The following is a 20,498-nucleotide window of genomic DNA, read 5'->3' as shown; positions in this document are numbered from 1 at the left end:
ATCTCAGTTATGCTTGAACTATAAAGGCAGATTTTGTAAATTTTGAAAAATAGAAGGGACCTCATCTCTGATTTGCCTCTACTATTGCTCTGCATTTCTAGTAAAAATTCCCCTATGCCTCTAAACTATCTGATTCTCCACTTATCTCCTTCAACCATTGGTATTAAAGTGCAAGAATTCTTTGCCTGTGTCATTGCTTTTTGGAAATTTATAATTTGCATAACTGTATCTCTGCTAGCTTGTGAATGATATATAAGTGAACTTCTTCCTTGTGTCATTCATCTTGGTTTTCTAATCTGTATGTGGTTATTTGATTAAAGAAAATCTAGATGTGTATATCCTTAGTTTCATTATGGTTCAGTAGCACATGTATGGGCAGAGATTGGTCCAAACACTCTATTTTGGAGCATTACCTCCTTAGATTAGAACTAGGTAGATTTTCTTTCATGCTCTCCTTCTCCCTTTTCCTCTCCAAGAGTAGTTAGGTGCACCCTGATAGTAAGAGGAAGCTAGCCTTCTCCATAGACTCAACCTCGCAGTTCAAGTCCCACATCTTGGAGGTTGTTTCCATGTTTCACTAGGTTTTCCTCGCGCATAGGCCTTGGACAAGGGTGCAAACTTAAGTGACAAAATTTTTTGGCATGCTTGATGGGACTCACCTATTAAAGATTTAAATTCTACTAGTGTCAAAGAAGAAAGAGTTTCAAGATTAATACTAAAGAGATAGTACTGGATTTGGTGTTGAAGCTTTCAAGAGGCTAATTCTTCAAAGTACTTGGCGACTCTCAACATTAACGAATTTGGTTCTAGGCCAAAGTTGCAAAAATTCATGCCCAGAGCTGAAACAAGGGCATCTTCTAGAGGTAAATTTCAATATCAAGAGCTTTCTCTTTCAAATCCTAGAAGAAGGAAAACTAGAATTTCATTATCACCAATTAGGGGTGTAATAATAGTCAATATACCTATAATATCTATCTCTACTCCTCCTGTTGTTCGGACTCAGCCTAGATTGCCATCAACACTCATCAATAGAATACGTGTTTACATGGCACAACCAAGAGTTCATTATTTTTCCACCTTTAATGGTGGAAGTCCTCAATTGATAGCCCAAAGACATTACATAACAGTATCTATACTCAAAAGTATACCTGATTTTACTGGTGAAACTTCCATCTCCCCTTTAGAGCATATCCAAGAAGTAGAAAATGTCTGTAATATTCATGGTATTACAGAAGATGATGTTGTTGTTAGACTTCTAGCATCATCTTTAAAAGTAAAACCATTATAGTGGTATAGAGGCTTAGCTCATGGTTCTATAACTGATTGGGATAGATTAGGAGCAAGATTATGCAAACATTTTGAGGATAGAAGTGACTATTTGTCACTTTTAGAGTAGTTGACTATTATTAAAAGAGCCCCCCATGAGTGTATGAGTAATTTTAACTATAGATTTCAAAAGACATGGGATAGAATACCTACTACAGTGAAACCTACCCCTGGTAATGCCTTCTTTCATTACCTTAGAGCTTTTAACAGTGATATTGCCACTACAATCCAAACTATGGGAGGAGATACCTTGCCTAATACCTATGAGATAGCCATAAAAGATGAAAACATCCTAATACAAGGAGGAAAGTTGGCTCCAAGGCCCCCTATGCCTTTCTTTCCTGATGTTCCCAACCACCAACCAGCAATGGCCCCTCTTCCTACACCTTCTACATCATAAGCCCTTCCTCCAGTCCCTCAAGCTTCCACATCATCAAATGGGATAGATGAACTAAAAGAGATGCTCCAAGGTCTAGTGCTAAATATATATAAGAGAGAGAAGACCCTGGATAAAAAATTGCAAGAGTAGGGGAGGGAGTTGAAAGACCAAGGAAAGAGATTAGAGGATAGTTTTTCTATGATACAAAAAATGAGTAACAAGGTGGTGGCCTTAGAGAGGCACCAAGCTCAAGGTGGCAAGCCTCCCCAATTGCAATATCAAGCTCCAAATGGTGGTAGGCCTTCTAATTAGTGGAATAGCTCTTTTGATTAGGGTAGGCAAAATAGTCATGTTTCTGCTTCAAGCTCAAATTAGAATAGAGCTATTGTCCCTCAAAATAACTTGGCCCAAGATCAAGATTTTTGTCCTTCTTGCAACTATTCTTATGCCTATTGCATGTGCCAGAAGGCAGAATCTTATTTGGCCATAACTATCTAAGAACCTGCAGCAAAGTAATCATACAAGGAGGCCTTATATATTCAAGGGTATGATGATTTCTCTTTCATGAATCATCAGATTGGGGAGCATTGTAATGTAAACTAGGATTCCATCGCTCATAACACTAGAAGCAAAAAAAAAGCTATGGAAGATGTTGTCCCTCCTCCTCCTAATCAGGCCTCAACTTCAAATGCAGCATCTCATGAGCAAGTAGCAAATGAATGAACAAGTGCTTCACAGTAGCAAAGTCAAGATTCTAGAAGGAAAGATGCAAGTGATCCTTATGTTGCCCCATCTCAACCCCTTATAAGTGCAGCTCCCAAAGTTTCTACCAAAGTACCTAATGCACCATTTAGTGTGGTAGATCAAATGAAGAAGACAAATGTGAAAATTTCTATGTGGGATGTTGTTGCTACCATACCAATGAAGAAGAGGATGCTGTAGCAAGAATTAGAGAAGATTGAACCCAAGGATCAGCCATCTACCATGGAGAGTGCCACAAGTCGAGTACAACTAGCAGGGAATGTGGAGACAAATAAAACGGTTAAACCTCCTCCATTCTATGTTTCTCTGATTATAGGGGAAAAATTAGTCCACAATTACATGATAGATTCAGGGGCTAGTAGCTCAGTGATGCCTAGGTGTGTTGCTGATGCTTTAGGAATGAAGTATGAGCCCACTATTAGGGATGTGTTATAGTTGGTTGGTAGTACTGTCAAAACTATAGGTATCTTTAGGAATGTGGAGATGGCCCTACATGCATGCCCTGGTTGCACTGTGATTCAAGACATATCTATTGCTGAAGTTAAGCCCCACTTTGCTATCTGTCTTTCAAGAGACTTCACTGCTCAAATTGGTGGATTCATATCCACTGATTGGTCATATATGTCTTTTAAGACCAGATATGGAGCCAATGCTTCAATTAGAGTAGAACCTCAAGCCCTTCATCACACTAAATCCTATGCCCCCAACTTCATCAATATGAATTGTTCCATTTTAGAAATGAATGAAAATGACACAGTAAATGAGCCTACCACTTCCATAGTGGAGATTCCTGATTCCTTCTTGGATGAGTGGGCAAATGCATATCAGTTTGAGCCTATGTCAGAGACTCTTGAGATAGGCCTTAGTACATATTGCATAATAGAGAAAGATTCCCAAGTTCTTGATCTTGTTGGGACTAATGATGATAAAAATGGAACATGGAGTATGTACTTTGATGGCTCAAGGAATAGAAATGGATCAGGGGCTAGTATTATGTTGATCTCTCCTGCACAAATAAGATACTACTTCTCTTTTAAACTCCAATTTAGTTGCACCAATAATGTGGCTGAGTATGAATCCTTGATTCAAGGCCTCCTACTTGCCCAAAAGAGAGGAATTCAAGCCTTGAAAGTATATGGAGATAGTGAGTTGGTAGTCAATCAGGTGAGAAACCAGAACATCACCAAAAATGGCTTGCTCAAGTCTTACAAACACAGAGTCTGGGATTTTCTTGAGGGCTTTAACACATTTAATATTTAGAGCATTCCTAGGAAAGAAAATAAACATGGTGATAGACTTGCAGCAATAGGTGCATCTTATGATGTACTAGAGAATATTGAGGAGAAGAAGAAGCAACAAATAAAGGTGGTAGTGAGGCCTGCCATCCCTGACAACAACACTCATTGGCAGGTGTTTGACTCTGATGAGCAAATTGTGAGTTTCTTATAGAATGAGGTAGAATTCTCAGATAGAAACCAGTCAAGACTACAAGATCAGTATGGTGATCAGATCATTCATCTCAATTCTAACAAGTTTCCCAAGGGTCTCATTACCTTGGAGAGTGTCTTTAATCTTGATGATCAAACAAGGGGCAAAGGAATGAATCTAGCTGCAGAAAATGATGATCATGTCCCAGTTACAATTGTTGATGGAAAATCTCTGAATATGGGGAAGGTATGTTCTGAAATTGAGCAAGAAAGCTTCATTCATCTATGTCAAGAGTTTAATGATGTATTTAGTTGGACATATGATGACTTAAAAGGGTTTGACCTTAGTTTTTTTCAGCATACCATAGATTTAATTGATAAGGCCAAACCAGTAGGGAAAAAATAGAGGTTAGCGAATCCTAAGATTGAACCTCTAATGAGAAAGGAGCTATCCAAGTTAATTAAGGCTAATATAATTTTTCCCATCAAACACTCATCATGGGTAGCAAACTAGTCCCTGTTAGGAAGAAGAATGAAGAAATTAGACTGTGTGTGGACTTTAGGGATCTTAATCAGGCTTCCCTTAAAGATCACCATCCTCTCCCTTCCATGGAGCAGATTCTGTCCAAGGTTAGTGGCTTAAGGAGATTCTCTTTTCTTGATGGATTCTCTGGTTATAATCAAGTGCTGGTTAAAGAATCTGATAGACATAAGACAACATTTACTACTAAATGGGGAACCTATTCTTATTGAAAGATGCCATTTGGGCTAACAAATGCAGGTGCCACATTTCAAAAGGAAATGGAGATGGCCTTTAAAAATTTAATTGACAAGTTTTTCTTAGTATACCTCGATGATATAACTGTATATTCAAAAAATGTAGAAGATCATTTTGATAATATAAGATAGGTATTTCTAAGATGTAGTCTCTTAACCCAACCAAGTGTGTCTTTGCTACAAGCCAAGGAAAATTATTGGGACACATTGTATCTTAGGATGGGTTGACCATTGATCCATAAAGAAAAAAGGCAATACTTGCCCTTCCTATTCCTAAACACAAGAAGGGGCTACAAAGTTTCCTTGGTAGGATAAATTTTGTAAGAAGATTTATTCCTAATCTTGCTACCATGGTGAAACCTCTTACAACTATGCTTAAGAAAGGTATGGTCTTCTCATGGACCAAGGAAGGGAAGGAGAGTTTTGAAGAGATCAAGGCAGCCATAGCCTCAACCCCTACTCTCATGAACCCAAATTTTGAGAAAGATTTCATCCTCTACAATTTAGGTGGTGAGTCAAGTATCTCTGCTATCTTGACTCAAACAAATGACAAGGATGAGGAGCAGCCCATAGCTTTCTTCAGTGAAGGGCTTAAGGAATATAAAAATAAGTACAGCTTTGTTGAGAAGCAGGCCCTTGCAGTCATTAGAGACTTGAAGAAATTCAAGCACCTCTTATCCCACAATAAGATCCATTTGTTGGTGCCCCATGCCAGTGTAAAAGACTTCGTGTTAAGAAAAGATATCAGTGAAAAGAGAGCTGGATGGATCACTAAGGTAATGGAGTATGATGTTGATATTCAGATTACCAAGCTGGTAAGAGGGAAAGGGTTGTGCAAAGAAATGTTATCAGGTAAGGATTCCGATGAAGAGGCTGCTATGGTATTAATAGAGCAGCAAGAGGAAGGAAATGTTAATGGTCCAAGGAGCTGGATAAATTATATGAAGAGCTTCTTATTAGGGAATGGATACCCTCAGGGATTGGATAGAGCTAAAAGAGGAAAATATGGACTCCAGTCCATTCCCTATGTTGTAATTGATGGTATTCTATTCAGAAGGGATTTTAATGGGACCCTATTGAGATGCATTGAAGAGGATCAGGCTAAGAGGATGATTAAGGAACGTCATGATGGCCCTGATGGTGGTCATTTCTCTGCAAGAACAACTACCATGAAGATCATGAGGGCTGGTTATTACTAGCCATCTTTGTTTCACAATTGTTATAGATATGTGAGGAAGTGTGAGAAGTGTGATTTCTTCTCAGGCAAAAAGAGGCTTGCAGCTCTCCCCCTTCATCCTATTCAGGTGGATCAGCCCTTTACTCAGTGGGGGTTGGATTTTATAGGCCCCATTAATCCTCCATCTAGTGCAAGTCATAAATGGATTTTGGCTACTACTAATTATTTCACTAGGTGGACAGAAGTAGTTGCCTTGAAGGATGCCACAGAACCATCATTTTTTGAGTTCCTTGATGGGACTGTATCTAGGTTTGGTGCTCCTTCTACTATCATCTCAAACAATGCTAAATCTTTTGTTGGGACCCAGATTTGTGCATGGGCAATGAACCACAATATCTACCTGAACACATCATCAAATTACTATCCCTAGGGTAATGGTTTAGCTGAGTCTTCTAACAAGAATTTGATCAGAATCATGAAGAGGATGATAAAAGACAATCAGAGGGCCTGGCATAAGAAATTAAGAACTGCTCTGTGGGCTGATAGGATAACACCCAAGCGATCTATTGGGAATTCACCTTTTGTGCTAGTATATGGTAGGGAGGCTAGACTCCCAATTTAATTGGAATTTCCATCCTTGGGGTTGGCCCATCAGCTGGAATTAATTAAAGATAGTGCCATGTCAGTAAGAATGGAAGAGCTAATTGAACTAGAAGAGAAGAGAAATAAAGCTATGCAAACCCTAGAGATACATCAGCAGCAGATCAAGAGAAATTTTGACAAGAAGGCTAGGGTCAAAATATTTAGAGAGGGAGATTTAGTTCTAAAGTGGGATGCAGATAGAGCAAACCCAAGAAGACATTCCAAATTTGATGCATTATGGAGTGGCCCCTATCTGATTGCCAGTTGCAAACAGGCTAATGCATTCCAGTTGAGTAGGCCCAATGGTGAAGTTTTACCCATTCTAGTCAATGGGATTTATCTCAAAGCTTGCTTCTGATGAGGATCGAGTTCTTGTATATAGGCAATTTAGTTTCCTTCTATTGTTTCTTGCTTTTCAAGAAGTACGTGGGCACTGCCGTCCTCCTGTGAGGTAGCAGATTTTGAGGTGTTTTAGTTTGCAGAAGAAGTTTGTTTCGGTTCTAGTTGTAGTTGCAAAGTTTTAGGGTGTTCATGTTTTAATCTATCACAGGAAGGGTTAGGGTTTTATAGTGTGCACAAACCCATTTTTTTGGACTCCATAGACCAATGGATACATGAAGCCACTGGTCATACACATAGCAAGCTTGTGTCCCTTGTGAGTCACCAGAAATGTTATCATTTTTTTGCCCCAACAAGATTCAAATTTCAAACATCCAGCCCATCCAATGACTAGCCCCAGAATTAATATTATTCTAATGCCCAAGCGATCAAGCCTTATAATATGGTTTTTGTGGCTTGTAGGTTCTCCATCGTCAGATCTGAGGAGATCGACGATTAGTGCTATGTCACTTTTCAAAAGTTGCATGGTGGATAGCATAGCGACATCACACCCTGTTGATGAATATCTGGTGGTTCTAGTTTGCAGGTCATCCAGGTTTCTTCGACAAGTCGAAAAAGTTTCATGGCCGGCGATCAATTTCACAAGTTGAATATGAGAAATACTGGTGAGGTGCTATGTCGTCATCGAAAAACTCATGAGTTTTTCGATAGCGACATAGTGCCTAATGGAAATTTTTTGTAGAAAAGAACTTTAGGCAGGCGAGTTGGGTCCCATTTCATACTTCCTTTGCCCAGTTGGAAGGGTCCTCGATCCATGCTAACAAATTAGAACATGCCACCTCTGTGAGGAAGAGCTACTCAATGAGTCGAGGTAGTACAAGTCAATGATGATGCTACATAGACCAATGTGGGGATGCCATGTGTATTATGGGGCCAAGGTTTCTAATGTGATTAGTAGGATCATGGCAAGTCTTTTGTGGCTGTAGGATCAGAGTAGATCGACGGTTAGCGCTATGTCACTTTTCAAAAGTTGCACGGTGAATATGATGGCGACATAGCACCCTTTTCCCACATGTCCGGTGAGTCTCAAATGTCAACGAAGATTTTTCAGTCAATTGGTACATGGCCATTTCCTATTCATTGATGAACTAAGGGGGAAGATCTATCTTGCTCACTGTCAGATCAGTTTAGATCAATGACGGGCGCCATCTCGCTATGGTGAAGTTGCATGATCTTTAGGATGGTGACATAGCACCTTAGTGACACGTGTTAGGTGGGACCGTTTTATCTCATAAACCTCAGGGTTGATGTAAGGTGTGCTGACAATGGAGAAGCAAAGTGTGAAGTACGATGAATCTTCATGATCGTCAGATTAAGTCAGATCGATGGAATATGCCATGTCGCTATGGTGAAGTTGCATGATCTTTTCCATAGCGACATAATGCCCTTTTTCCACATGGATTAGTGGGGTGAGGTCTCACCAAGGTAAATCTACCAAGTATTGCCAAGTTTCATTCAAGTGTGGCACAATTGCTGAGATGGCACCAGGTATGATGGGCCCAGGGGAAGAATAGCATAGTAGTATGACAAGTCTTTATGATCGTCCGGTTTAAGGCAAATCAACGGTTGGAACTATCTCGCCATGAGAAGTTGCATGATCTTTATGTTGGCAATGTAGCATCTTGCTGACATGTGTCTTGCTAGCCTGGCCAAGGTTGACGGTTGACAACTGCCAGTTAGTCTGATCATCACAGTTAATGATAACAATTTAAAGGGTGGTGCGGTTAGTTTGATAAAGGGTGGTCAACACAGAAAGACTTAGCAGGGTGGCAAAAGGATAAAAAGCTATTTGTCCACATGGCTCATTCTGGTGCCAAGGATACGTTGACTTGCCAACTCTGCTGATTCATGCACTAAAAAAAGAAATAAAGGGTTATCTTGTGGATCTGATCTTGGTGATCAATCCAAGCCACCAAAAATGAATGCAAAACATAGAAAAACATGCCATCGTCTCATTAGATCCATCTACCTAGTCAGAGTGCTGTTATGGTGCCATTTTTGTCTTCTTGGGGCATTATTTGGCAGCAAGATTAGATTTTCTTTAGATTCCCCATGATTGTCCTCTGTAGAACTTAATGGCAGGTAGCTGCGAAGTCATTTCAGCAGGAAAAGATCTCAGTTATGCCTAGACTATAAAGGCAAATTTTGTAAATTTTGAAAAAAAAAGGACCTTCTCTTTGATTTTCCTCTGCTATTGCTCTGCAATTCTAGTAAAAGTTCCCCTATGCCTTTAAACTATCTAATTCTCCACTTATCTCCTTCAGCCATTGGTATTAAAGTGCAAGAATTCTATGCCTGTGCCATTGCTTTGCAAAAATCTGTAACTTGCATAACTGTATCTCGTCTGGCCTATGAATGATATATAAGTGAACTTCTTCCTTGTGTGAACATTTACAATAAAGAAGATTTGAATCAACAAGTATTTAAACAATGACTTCAATCAAAGCACATACAACAATAAGATACTAAATAGAAATTACCTTTTGACAAAATATCATCTCTTGCATAATATGGAAACATGCATATTTCACTTGTTCATTTTATTAGTTGGTATTTAAAATAATATTAAATATTATATCATAATTAAATATTTCTATTATTGTAATCACTTTTGTTTTCTTTTCAAATGATAATTAAATATTTCTATTATTAATTGATTTTGTATGTTTTTCCTACTATTGTACCTACTGACAACTCCCACTACATGAACAATATATGGACATGTGCATACCATTGCATACATCACACTACCAACAAATGATTAATATGGGATGTTAGAAATTTTATCTACCTCTTCTTATGCCTTTGGGTACATTTCCTTAGTCATTTGAAATCACTAGCGAAAGATTTACTGACTACTTTTGCATACTACATATTAAATATTTTCAACACCTTCTTTATATACTCACTTTGGGAAAAATTCAAGGTTTTATTTTTCTTGTCCTGTGTAATGCTCATACCAATGGTTTTCTTAGTAGCACCCAAATCCTTCATAGAAAATGACCTTGCTAATTTCTATTTAAGTTCATTTATTTGTTTCATATTAGACCCAATAACAAGCATGTCACCGACATAGAGTAATAGGATAATGTAACTCCCATTATCCAATCTCTTTAAATATAAACAATGATCAAAATGACATCTATGGTACCCTTGTTCAACCACGAAAGTGTCAAATTTTAAATACCAATGTCAAGGTGCCTACTTTAGGCCATGCAAACTTTCCCTTAATCTACACACCAAATTCTCCTTACCCTTGACCTCATATCCCTATGGTTTTTCATGTAAATTTCTTCTTCCAAATCTCCATGGAGAAAAGTTGTCTTGACATCTAGTTGTTCAAGATTCAAGTTATCTATAGCCACAAGACTTAGTACAGTTCTGATTGAAGTCCTTTTACAATAGGGGAGAATATTTCATCAAAATATATACCCTTTTTCTGTGCAAAACCCTTTACCACAAGTCTGGCCCTATACCTTTTCTTTCCTTTAGATTGAGAAAATCCTTTCTTTGACTACCCTCATGACTTGTCATACAAATGCCATTTTCCTTTTTCCCTTGTTCTTCCTCTGTTCTCCATGTTTATGGTAGAACCTAATGAGGTCAAAGTTTCACCTGTGCTTTTTCATCACATTTCCTCACTAAGGATAACACCAACAACTTATCAAATTTCAAACTATTTGAACTAGAGATAGAGTTACTTACAATCATAACCAAGTTATTCCAATTTTTTGGTAAAGAAGAAAAGATTAAGAGATCCCTAACCTCTTCATCAAATGAAATTTGTAAAAATGACAACTAACTGGTAACTATGTTAAATTAGTTTAAATGATTTGCTATAGATCCTCCCTTTCCCATTTTCATATTAAACAAATGCTTCATAAGAAATATTTTATTTGAAGTTGAGGGTTTCTCATATAATGTAGCCAATGTCTCCATTAGCTCTACTATCATTTTTGTCTTTGAAATGTTGAACATTATAGATGGTTCAAGCCATCGTCGAATATATCTCAATGCCTTCCTATCCAAGATCTCCCAATCTTCATTTGTTATAGTTCCTTGTTTCTTAGCTTTTCCTTCTAATGGCCTCCACAAATCCTTTTGATATAGATAATCTTCCATCTACATTTTTCATAACTAGAAATTCTGGCCATTGAATTTTTCAATCTTAAATCTAGAATCCTCCATTTCTTCCACTCAAATCTAAAATTCCTATCAATGTACAATAAAAAACCTTTCTTTGATAACAATTGTTAGGGTTTGAAAGATCCAAAACAAAATAATAATAAACAATTATATGCATAAACAAAAGAAGAATACTCAAATAATGCATATAACACATAGATTTAACGTGGTTCACCCAAAACCTAGGCTACGTCCACCTACATAGTCTTCAACCTTTCTACTATCTAGTAAAAATGTACACCAACATTACAATGCATTATCAACACCCACTACATGATCAGTCACCGCAATATTGACATCCTTCTCAACATCCTTCCTTTCCTAAATATTCCAAAAACTCTATGAATCCTCCTCATGGCTAAGGTTTCTTTGTTAAGTGTGAAGTAACTTGTAGGAGAGTGACATTACTTTAGGAGATCAAAACATAAGATAAGTAAAGGGTTGTTAGGGTCTAGTGGCATTGAGGATTAAAATGGCTATAGTCTTCTTTTACTATAGATGAAGGGGTTTCCAAGCTTTGAATACAAAAATGCTTCTTCATTGACCAAAGGTAGTGTTAGATGCAAATATGTCAAGCCTTAAGGAATTCTCAAGGTTTAAATAATCATATTTTCTTAAAAATTTATTATTTCAGTAGAATCAACATCTTTAAAAAAGTGTAATTCACTATTATTGGATTCCCCATGTGTGAGTGTGCATGCGGGATATGTGTAACAATAATTTGATTCAATGGACTCAACTTTATAAGATTATTATTTTTTAATTAAAAATTATATTCAAAACTTAAATAAGTAACATCATAGAAAATGAATTCCTTATTTTATTTTTATTCAAATGGGATTTCTCAAGGCTTAAATCATCATATTTTCTTAAAAATGTGTTATTTTAGCACAAATCAGTGTGTCCAAAAAATAGTAACCCATTATGTGGTCACTTGGACACACACACACATGCACATGAGATAAGTTTAACAATAGTTTCATTCAATGAGCTGAAATTTATAAGAATTTTATTTCAAAATAATTTTCACAAATTATATACAAAAACTAGAACACTAACTATATGGTAAATGAATTATTTATTTCATTTCAATTCAAAAAAAATTATCCTTATATTAATATAGAGATAATAGTAATATTTTTCAGTCATTTTGTATTAGTCTAATTGTTATCTATAATAAATATGGTCACATGAACTATAAGGATGGACTTGGAAGATGTCGAGTGCTCTATGCATCCTTATCATGGATAGGGTTTTGTTATTAAGTGTGATAGACATTAGTTCGGGAGGTTGGCACACACAATAAATAAAGGGTTGTGAGGGTCTGGTGACAATAAGGATTACAATGGCTACAACCCTCTTTTACTATAGGTGAAGGGGTTTCCATGCTTTGAGTTGGGAAAATCTTCCTCATTAAGCAAAGGTAGGATTGTTGAGATTATGTGTGTTGCACACATTGCATAATATTTTTATATTGTATTATTTTATTTTATTATGTAATATTGCACCTAGGAGCACCTAAATAGATGTGCAACATGTAGAGCTTCCCATGAAATATTCTTGATTGGTCATATTATAACATTGTGATAATATTTTATGTAATCATCTAATACTAAGGAACATTTTAAATGTGGGGTCAATGGGTTAGGTAGCACATGGTTTATGTAATATAACTTGGTGGTGTTGTAGGAGCTTTCTACTATATAAGAAACCACAAGGGTAGTTGTTGTATGAGAAGGGAAAGATGTTAGAATTATTTAGAATAATTGAGAGGGTGGTGAATCAGCTATCCAAGGTCCAAATGTATAGATAAAAATTTTTAGTACTTAACAAATACATGTGCATGCATTAATAATCTAATATCTCAAACCATAGTATATTTTTGTCCTAGGTCAATTGAACTTTGTAGAAATGTAAAGATGAAATACCATAAAATCATTTGAACACAATTTGACAAGAGTATTTTACATGGAAACCCAATTTAGGAAAAAATACTAGTAACATGCTACCAATTTTCACTCTTTTGAAGTGGGCTCTATGAGGAACCAACCCTAATAAAAGTTACAATGCACACTGTTAAATGTGACCTTGATTAAAGGATTTCATTTACCATGTTAAGAGTGAGCTTTGTTGAAGGACTTTAGAACATTCCATTATAATTTCACCATGTTAAAGGATTTACTCATGACTATGGGTTAAAATTAATCGAAATGATTTATCCAGACTAATATAGTTGTTAGAAATTAATAGTAGGACTTGATCTAATAACAAAGAAACTCACTTGCATATTATAGATCAGTTATACACTCCCCCATACTTCTTCACATTCAATCTCATTTGTCTCTGATAGCTTGTTCCCCTTCAAGCATTCACCTCCTTAAGCCTTCTTTCTTAGTATGCCAACTACAGATTCATTGCTTTGGGTACCAAATGAAGCAACACCTCAAGACACCTTGTCTCTCTCTAGTTCACACTATGACACTTTTCTTCTGGCCTGTTAACTCTTTTAATAGAGAATTTAGATCTTTTTCCTCTTAACCACAATATTCCATCTTAGGGTTAGGTTAGATTCATTGAATCTACCCTCTTTTCTATTCTATTCTCTTCTAGAAACTTCTCTTACAATCCTCTTCAAATTCATCTTCAAATGGTTTATCTTGAATTCTCTACCACCAATTCCTCACACTTATCTTCCACATGCTTCACACAATTCAATAAATTAACTTTGTGAGCTCATATTAGTCAAATCTTTGATTAAACTCATTTTACTAGAACTCAAGAATAACATGTTGTTTTCTTGGCAATGACTCTTTCTGATGCTCGGTTAACACAAGGTTGCTCAGCATAGACTAAGTCTTTACTAGTGCTCCACCCATGTATAACTTTCTTCACTTGGCACCTACTAAATTTCTCTTTTCTTGGCACATACTAAACTTACTTTTCTTGACTTCAACTAACTTTTTGCTTGGCCTACACTAACTTGCTCAGCTTCCACTATTTACTCGGTTAGTCTTGGAAAACACATTTCTTTACTTAGCCTCATTGTCTTTTCTCATGTATTCTTTCATTATAGCCTTAAGTAGTTAAATAATACACTATATCATCAATTTCTTACTTGGTCTTAGTCCTTCTTTTATACACCATATAACTCAACCTTTCTTTAGGTACTCTTGTTATGATTTCTTTTCAAATCCTCTTTATCAATCAATCAAATGATAGCATTTAGACCAATTAGCAATTGCCTCACCAGCAAGTAGTAGGCTTGACATCAATGAAAAAAATAATGATTGTTCCATGATAGATTTCATCAATCTTCCTCATTTCAATAATCTTCTTCAACAATCTCCCTTTTTGGCATTGGTGGAAACCAATACCAACAAAAATACCAAAAAGAAACATAATACCTTGTATTGAAATACCTCCCTCTATTAGTATTTGTCCTTCGTTTGTATAGGCTACAATATCTCTCTTCTTTAGATATTTAGTATAACTCTTTCTCTTTCTATTTCTCATTCTCCCTCTTTTCGATCTCTCTCTTTTTTGGTACTAACTCTCTCATACTTGTAGTAAACTCTCCCAGATTTTTTCATGCATATTCTCCCTCAATATATTCTCCCTCTTTGACAATAATGCCAAAGACTTGTCATCTTCTATTTCAGCTCCTTCCTTACTTCAAGAAGGTCCTAGAGTAAGATCCACTGCATCAAGTTGTAAAATATTTCATTTGAATTAGTTGATGTAGGGCACTACTCTTTCTTCTTAAGTAGCTTTGGATAGAGGTATCATCCCTAGTTTACCTCTAATATATTCATGTGCATCCTTAGGTAAAGCCTTGGTGAATATATCAGCTATTTGTTCCTTTGTGTTCACATATTCCAATCTCAGTTCTTTGTCTTGAACCAACTCTCTCAAGTAATGATACTTGATTGCAATGTGCTTTGTCTTTGTATGCATTACAAGCTTCTTAGATACATTTATAGCACTTGTATTGTCACAATAAATTATCACAAGTTCAGTAATTTCTTCCTTCATTCCTTTGAGTAACTGTTTGATCCACACTACATTTGTGCAATTCACTATTGCAAACACATATTTAGCTTCAGCAATAGATTGTGAAATACAATTTTGTTTCTTGCTAGTACAAGTAACCAATCTTTTTCCTAAGAAAAATACTCCTCCACTTGTACTTTTTATGTCATCAATGTTTCCATTCCAATCAACATTTGTATAGGCTCTCAATTCAAACTTAGCATTTTTTTTTTTTTAGTATAGACCATAGTCTTTTATATTTTTTAGTTATCTCATAATCCTTTTAATAGTAATTAAGATATTTCTCCTTAGGATTCAGAAATTTTTTTGCAACAATCCTAATAGCTAGTGCAATTTTAGGTATGCTATGAACTACATATTACAATTGCCAATCAGAGACCTATACAATGTTTGATTTACTTCAACAGAGTCATCATTTTTGGATAGTTCATGTCCTATAACTATAGGAGTACTAACTGGTCTTGAATATTCCATACCAAAGTTTTCAAGATTTCCTTTACATACTTGGGTTGAATGATGCAAATACCATATTTCATTTGAAAAATTTTTAATCCAACAAAAAACTTTATTTCTCCAAACATTAACATCTCAAATTCTTTCATCATTTCATTTGCAAATGTATTACACAATGCATTTTTTCCTCCAACTATGATATCATCAACAAATATTTCAGTTATTAAAATTCCTTTACATCCTTTTGTCTTCAAGAATAGATTGTTGTTGTCATCAGTCTTCTCAGAATCAATCTTCAGAAGATAATTATGTAATCTTTCATACCATGCTCTAGGAGATTTCTTGGAACCATATAAAGCTTTTTGCAATCTTCACACCATGTTCTTATTGTTAGGATAATAAAAATCCTTCAGGTTGGTCAATGTAAACATCCTCTTCTAGTATATGATTTGAAAATGTTGACTTAACATTCATTTGATAAACTTTGAATCCTTTATAGGTAGAATAAGCAAGTAGAGTTCTTACTCCCAATCTTGCAACTGGGGAAAATGTCTCTCCATAGTCAATTCCCTCTTCTTATTCATATCCTTTGTAGACTAACCTTGCCTTATTCCTTGTTACTTCACCATTCTCATCCAATTTGTTTTTGTACACCCACTTGGGCCCAATAACATTTTTGTTCTTTGGTCTTGGTACTGATGTCCATGTTTTGTCCTTCTCAATCTGATCAATTTCTTCTTTCATGCCTTTACTTCAGTCTTCATTCTCTAATGCATCCTTCAATCATTTAGGTTCATGCATGCTTAATAAACATGTCTCATTCCTTAATCTATTCCTTGTCATTCGTCCAACCTCTCTTTCTCCAATGATTTTTTCAACAGGATGATGTCTCTTGACATATTATAATAATCTTTGCTCTATTCTTCTTTCAACAATCTTAACCATAGTTCATGAGACTTTAGTCTCCAATAAATCTGCTCCCTGTTGCAAAGTCCTCCCATTCTTCTTTCAAGGATTTTTGCTCATGATATAAATCTAGACTAAGACCCTTTTGAATGATGACTAAATTTACCTTCTCAAGTTTTTCTAAGACATCTTGTTTTTTCTTGAACACATTTTTAAAAACCTTCGCATTCCACTCCTTGATCATCCCTGTCATGTAACAAAGCTTTTTAGAGAACTGAAGCATCTTAGGATCCCTAAAGGTATGAGTATTTATCCACCAATGTTTTAAAAGCATAATAAAATTAGGATGCCTGAACCACATGTGTTCAAACTTAAAAGAACTAGCATGATTAAGACGTTGCGATATGTTGTTCTTTGATATCAATAACTAGACTAGAAAATGATCTGATACAGGAAAAGGTAAGATTTCAGATTTAAAACTAAAACTCAATAGCTTCCATGTTTGTGAAAACAAGAACCTATCCAGCCTCTCAGTAATTTCTAGAAAAGTAATACATCCATTAGTCCATGTGTATAATCCATTGTCAAGAAAAATGTCACTTAAGTTATTATCTTCTACAAATGAAGAAAAATCTTGGATAGTTCTAATGGGTAGACAAATTCCCCCTTTCTTTTCAGACATTGATAGTAATGCATTCAAATCCCCACCCAATATAAAATTCATTTCTCTTTCTTGATTAATAAGATTTGTTAGTACAAACCAAAGGTTCCTCTTATAATTTGTAGATGTGGGACCATATATGTTGAAGATAAGGAATTTCAAATCAAAGTGTTCAACTTTCAGCAACTGCCAATTGGAATCTTGCCCAATAAGGATACCATGAATACTTTTAGCATTCCATAAAATTGTTAAACCCCCAGAGGCCCCATGCCCCTTTGCATGAAATGAAAGCCAATTAGTTCATTTAGCCAATGTCTTATCAAAAATTTGTTCTGATAATTTAGTTTCTTGAAGAAGAATAATATCTCCTTTTGTAGAATCTAGCAACTACTTGATCCTACCTCTTTTGTTAGAGGCATTGATACCTCTGACATTCCATGTAATGATTTTCATTGCTGACAAGGAGAACCTCTCATTCTCCTTGTCAATCTTTTGATTGATGAAAACTTATCATCAAGAGTGGATTGAATATAACATCCACTTCTAATAACATTTTTGTAGATTTCAACATTCTACCTCTCTTTTTTGGAGTCTTCATCACTCTGGTGATAGTAGTAGGGGATTGATCTAATTACAAATGAATTGAGAAGTCAAAATAAACTCTATCTATGTTGTTTCCATTTTTTTGAAAACTCTTTGATTCTTGACCAGTTGGATTCATTACATCTGCATCATTTAATTCATTCAAAATGTGGCCTTCTTTAGAAAGATTAGCCATCCTCATTTGAGATTCTATAAAATCATTGATCTAAAAATAATCTAAAGGAAGCTCAAATTCATTTATATTATTCAAGTGATGGGCTACGTCAAGATTAGTATATGCTAAAAATTTAGGTTGGATGAGAGCATTCATCTGACAATTGTCGAATGATTTTGGATATAAGGAATTAGATGTTCCTTCCTGTACTTCATTGAGACCTAGGGGATTTTCCACATTCACCAGTTGAGTCCCATTTGGACAATTAGATTGATTAATAGACATTTTGTTATTTGGGTGAATAATTTCCATTATAGAAATTCCTTCCTCAATTGCAATTTCATGAATCAAATCAGATGCAAAAGTTGTTGAGAGAGCTATGGCTATTTTAAAAAGTTGATGTTGGGGGATCTTCTTAACTTGTAGATCTTTGATAATGCATGACAAATTAATAGGCTTTTTATGATAGGTGAGATCATGCACTATCATGTCCAGTAGCAGATCAGGGATTTCATGAGGTTCTGAATCATCTGAATCCATCAATGGTAATGTAGACTTAGAGCTCATGCTCATATTTATATCATTCCTCCAGGAATGCCAAAAGAAGTAAAATAATTCCAGGACTTGAATTAAGAAATTGAAATCATTAGTGGGAACAAAATCTTGTTGAAAAGGAACCACAACCTGACTAAGAAGAACCTGATTGGAAGCCACTAGATTTTGTGAATATGCTTGGAAGAGTTTTGCATTGGCCCATGCACATTTTAAGGGATCTGTGGAGTGATCACAACATATGTCTAAATTTGGAATTTTATCTTGCAAATAGTCTGATGTAAAGTGACATAAAATAGTAAAAAATGTGTTAACAATCTTTGGACTTTGAACCACAATGAGCTGATTCAAGGTACCCCACTTGGATTAGATCATGACACCCATTGGTTTGGGCTTAGACATGTTAAGTAACAAGCAAACTTGAACATCTCTATAAAGATTTTCATAAGGGATCAAATCATGCTTGATATAAATTCCAATCTGATTAGCTATAATTTCAATAATGTTAGGATCCTTGTACTCCAATGGTAAAGCAAGTAGACAAATCCAAAACGACATGAATTGGGGTACTGCATCATTATGTTTGAAACTTGGTGTTCATGAAATGGTGAATAAACTTTTCCCTTTACAAAACTAACCCTTATATTTATGCACAAAATCCATAGATGCCTTTGAATCAAATAAAACTATAAAGTAATTGCACTATAAATCAATGAAAGAAACTTCCTTGACTCCCTGCCAGATAGATCTAGCGCAATCAAAAATAATGGATAATGGTAGTAGGTTAGGGTCAAACATACCTATTAATGCAGTGTCTTTAAGGAGATTAATATGCACCTCAAAGTAATGATCAGGAAACATTACAAATGGATACGAAGGCTTCATGGTGGATGCATTGACATGTTCTAATCTAGATTCCTTCTTTCTCCATTAAAATCTACAATCCTTGCCCAAGCTACTATTTGGATAATATTGATCATGCTCATGTCTATGTTGGTTTCCCTTAAAGGAAGCAAAATTACCTATAACCTTAGGCATCCTAGAAGAATCCAACCCTTGCTGCTTTGTTATATTTTAACACTATTGATTGATATTAATTCAAATTAACTCCCTTAACATTTATCATTGAATAATCTAAATTACTAAATTAATAATTATTAATTAATTAATTAATTAAAATATTAATAAGTTCTTTAATAATTAATATCTATAAGCTAAGATTTACTAAAATTTAATATTTTAATACAACTCTGTTAATTTAATTTTAATAAAATTAAATATAAACAAAAAAAATTTAAAAAATAACTTATCTTACTTTTTATTTAAAAGCCAGTGGGCTTTTGGCTGCCATGACAACTCTGCTATTGTAACAATAGAGTACTGCCATAGTAGTCCTCTATGATCATGACAACTGGCTTGCCATGTGGCCTCTTAAACAAACATCAGCAGCCCTTTCACTATTGCAGCGAAGGGTGGAATGGGAGGTGGGGGTGTGGTGGCCCTTACCCCATTAAATTATATAATAATAATAGTAATAATAATAATAAAATGTTTTTTCTCAAAAAAACCCCCCCTACAAATATCATTTTTTAATATGTATATTTCTTTTAGTAAACATAGAAAATTCAATCTGATAGGAAAACCTAGATCAACTTGTCAAATTTTCAATTTAAAATTGATTTCTTTTCAAAACTAACTTTGATCAATTAACAATTATTCAATTCATGGAACAAGGGTTTCCTAACTTTCAATCCTCATATCCAAAAGAATTCATATGAATAACAATAATTCACAATTAGAGATTGAAATATTTATCATAGACAAAATTTGAAACAAAAAATTCAACAAGCAAGATGAAAATAGGAAAATTAAATTACATAATTCATTGGGTGAGCAAAAAAACAAGGCTCTACCTAGTTCTGATGCTAATACGCAATACCTGAAGATTGTGAGAGAATTCTCTTCTCTCAAAACCTTCTCTTTGAAAAATTCCTTCTCCAAAATATCCTGGTCCCTACAAAATGAACTCCTAATCTCTCATATGG

Source organism: Cupressus sempervirens, chromosome 3 (genome assembly GCF_028749045.1).
Source record: "Cupressus sempervirens isolate cs-2001-9-10 chromosome 3, ASM2874904v1, whole genome shotgun sequence".
NCBI classification, from domain to species: domain Eukaryota; kingdom Viridiplantae; phylum Streptophyta; class Pinopsida; order Cupressales; family Cupressaceae; genus Cupressus; species Cupressus sempervirens.
The sequence above is the reverse complement of the archived record's forward strand: the minus strand, read 5'-3'. Positions refer to the sequence as shown.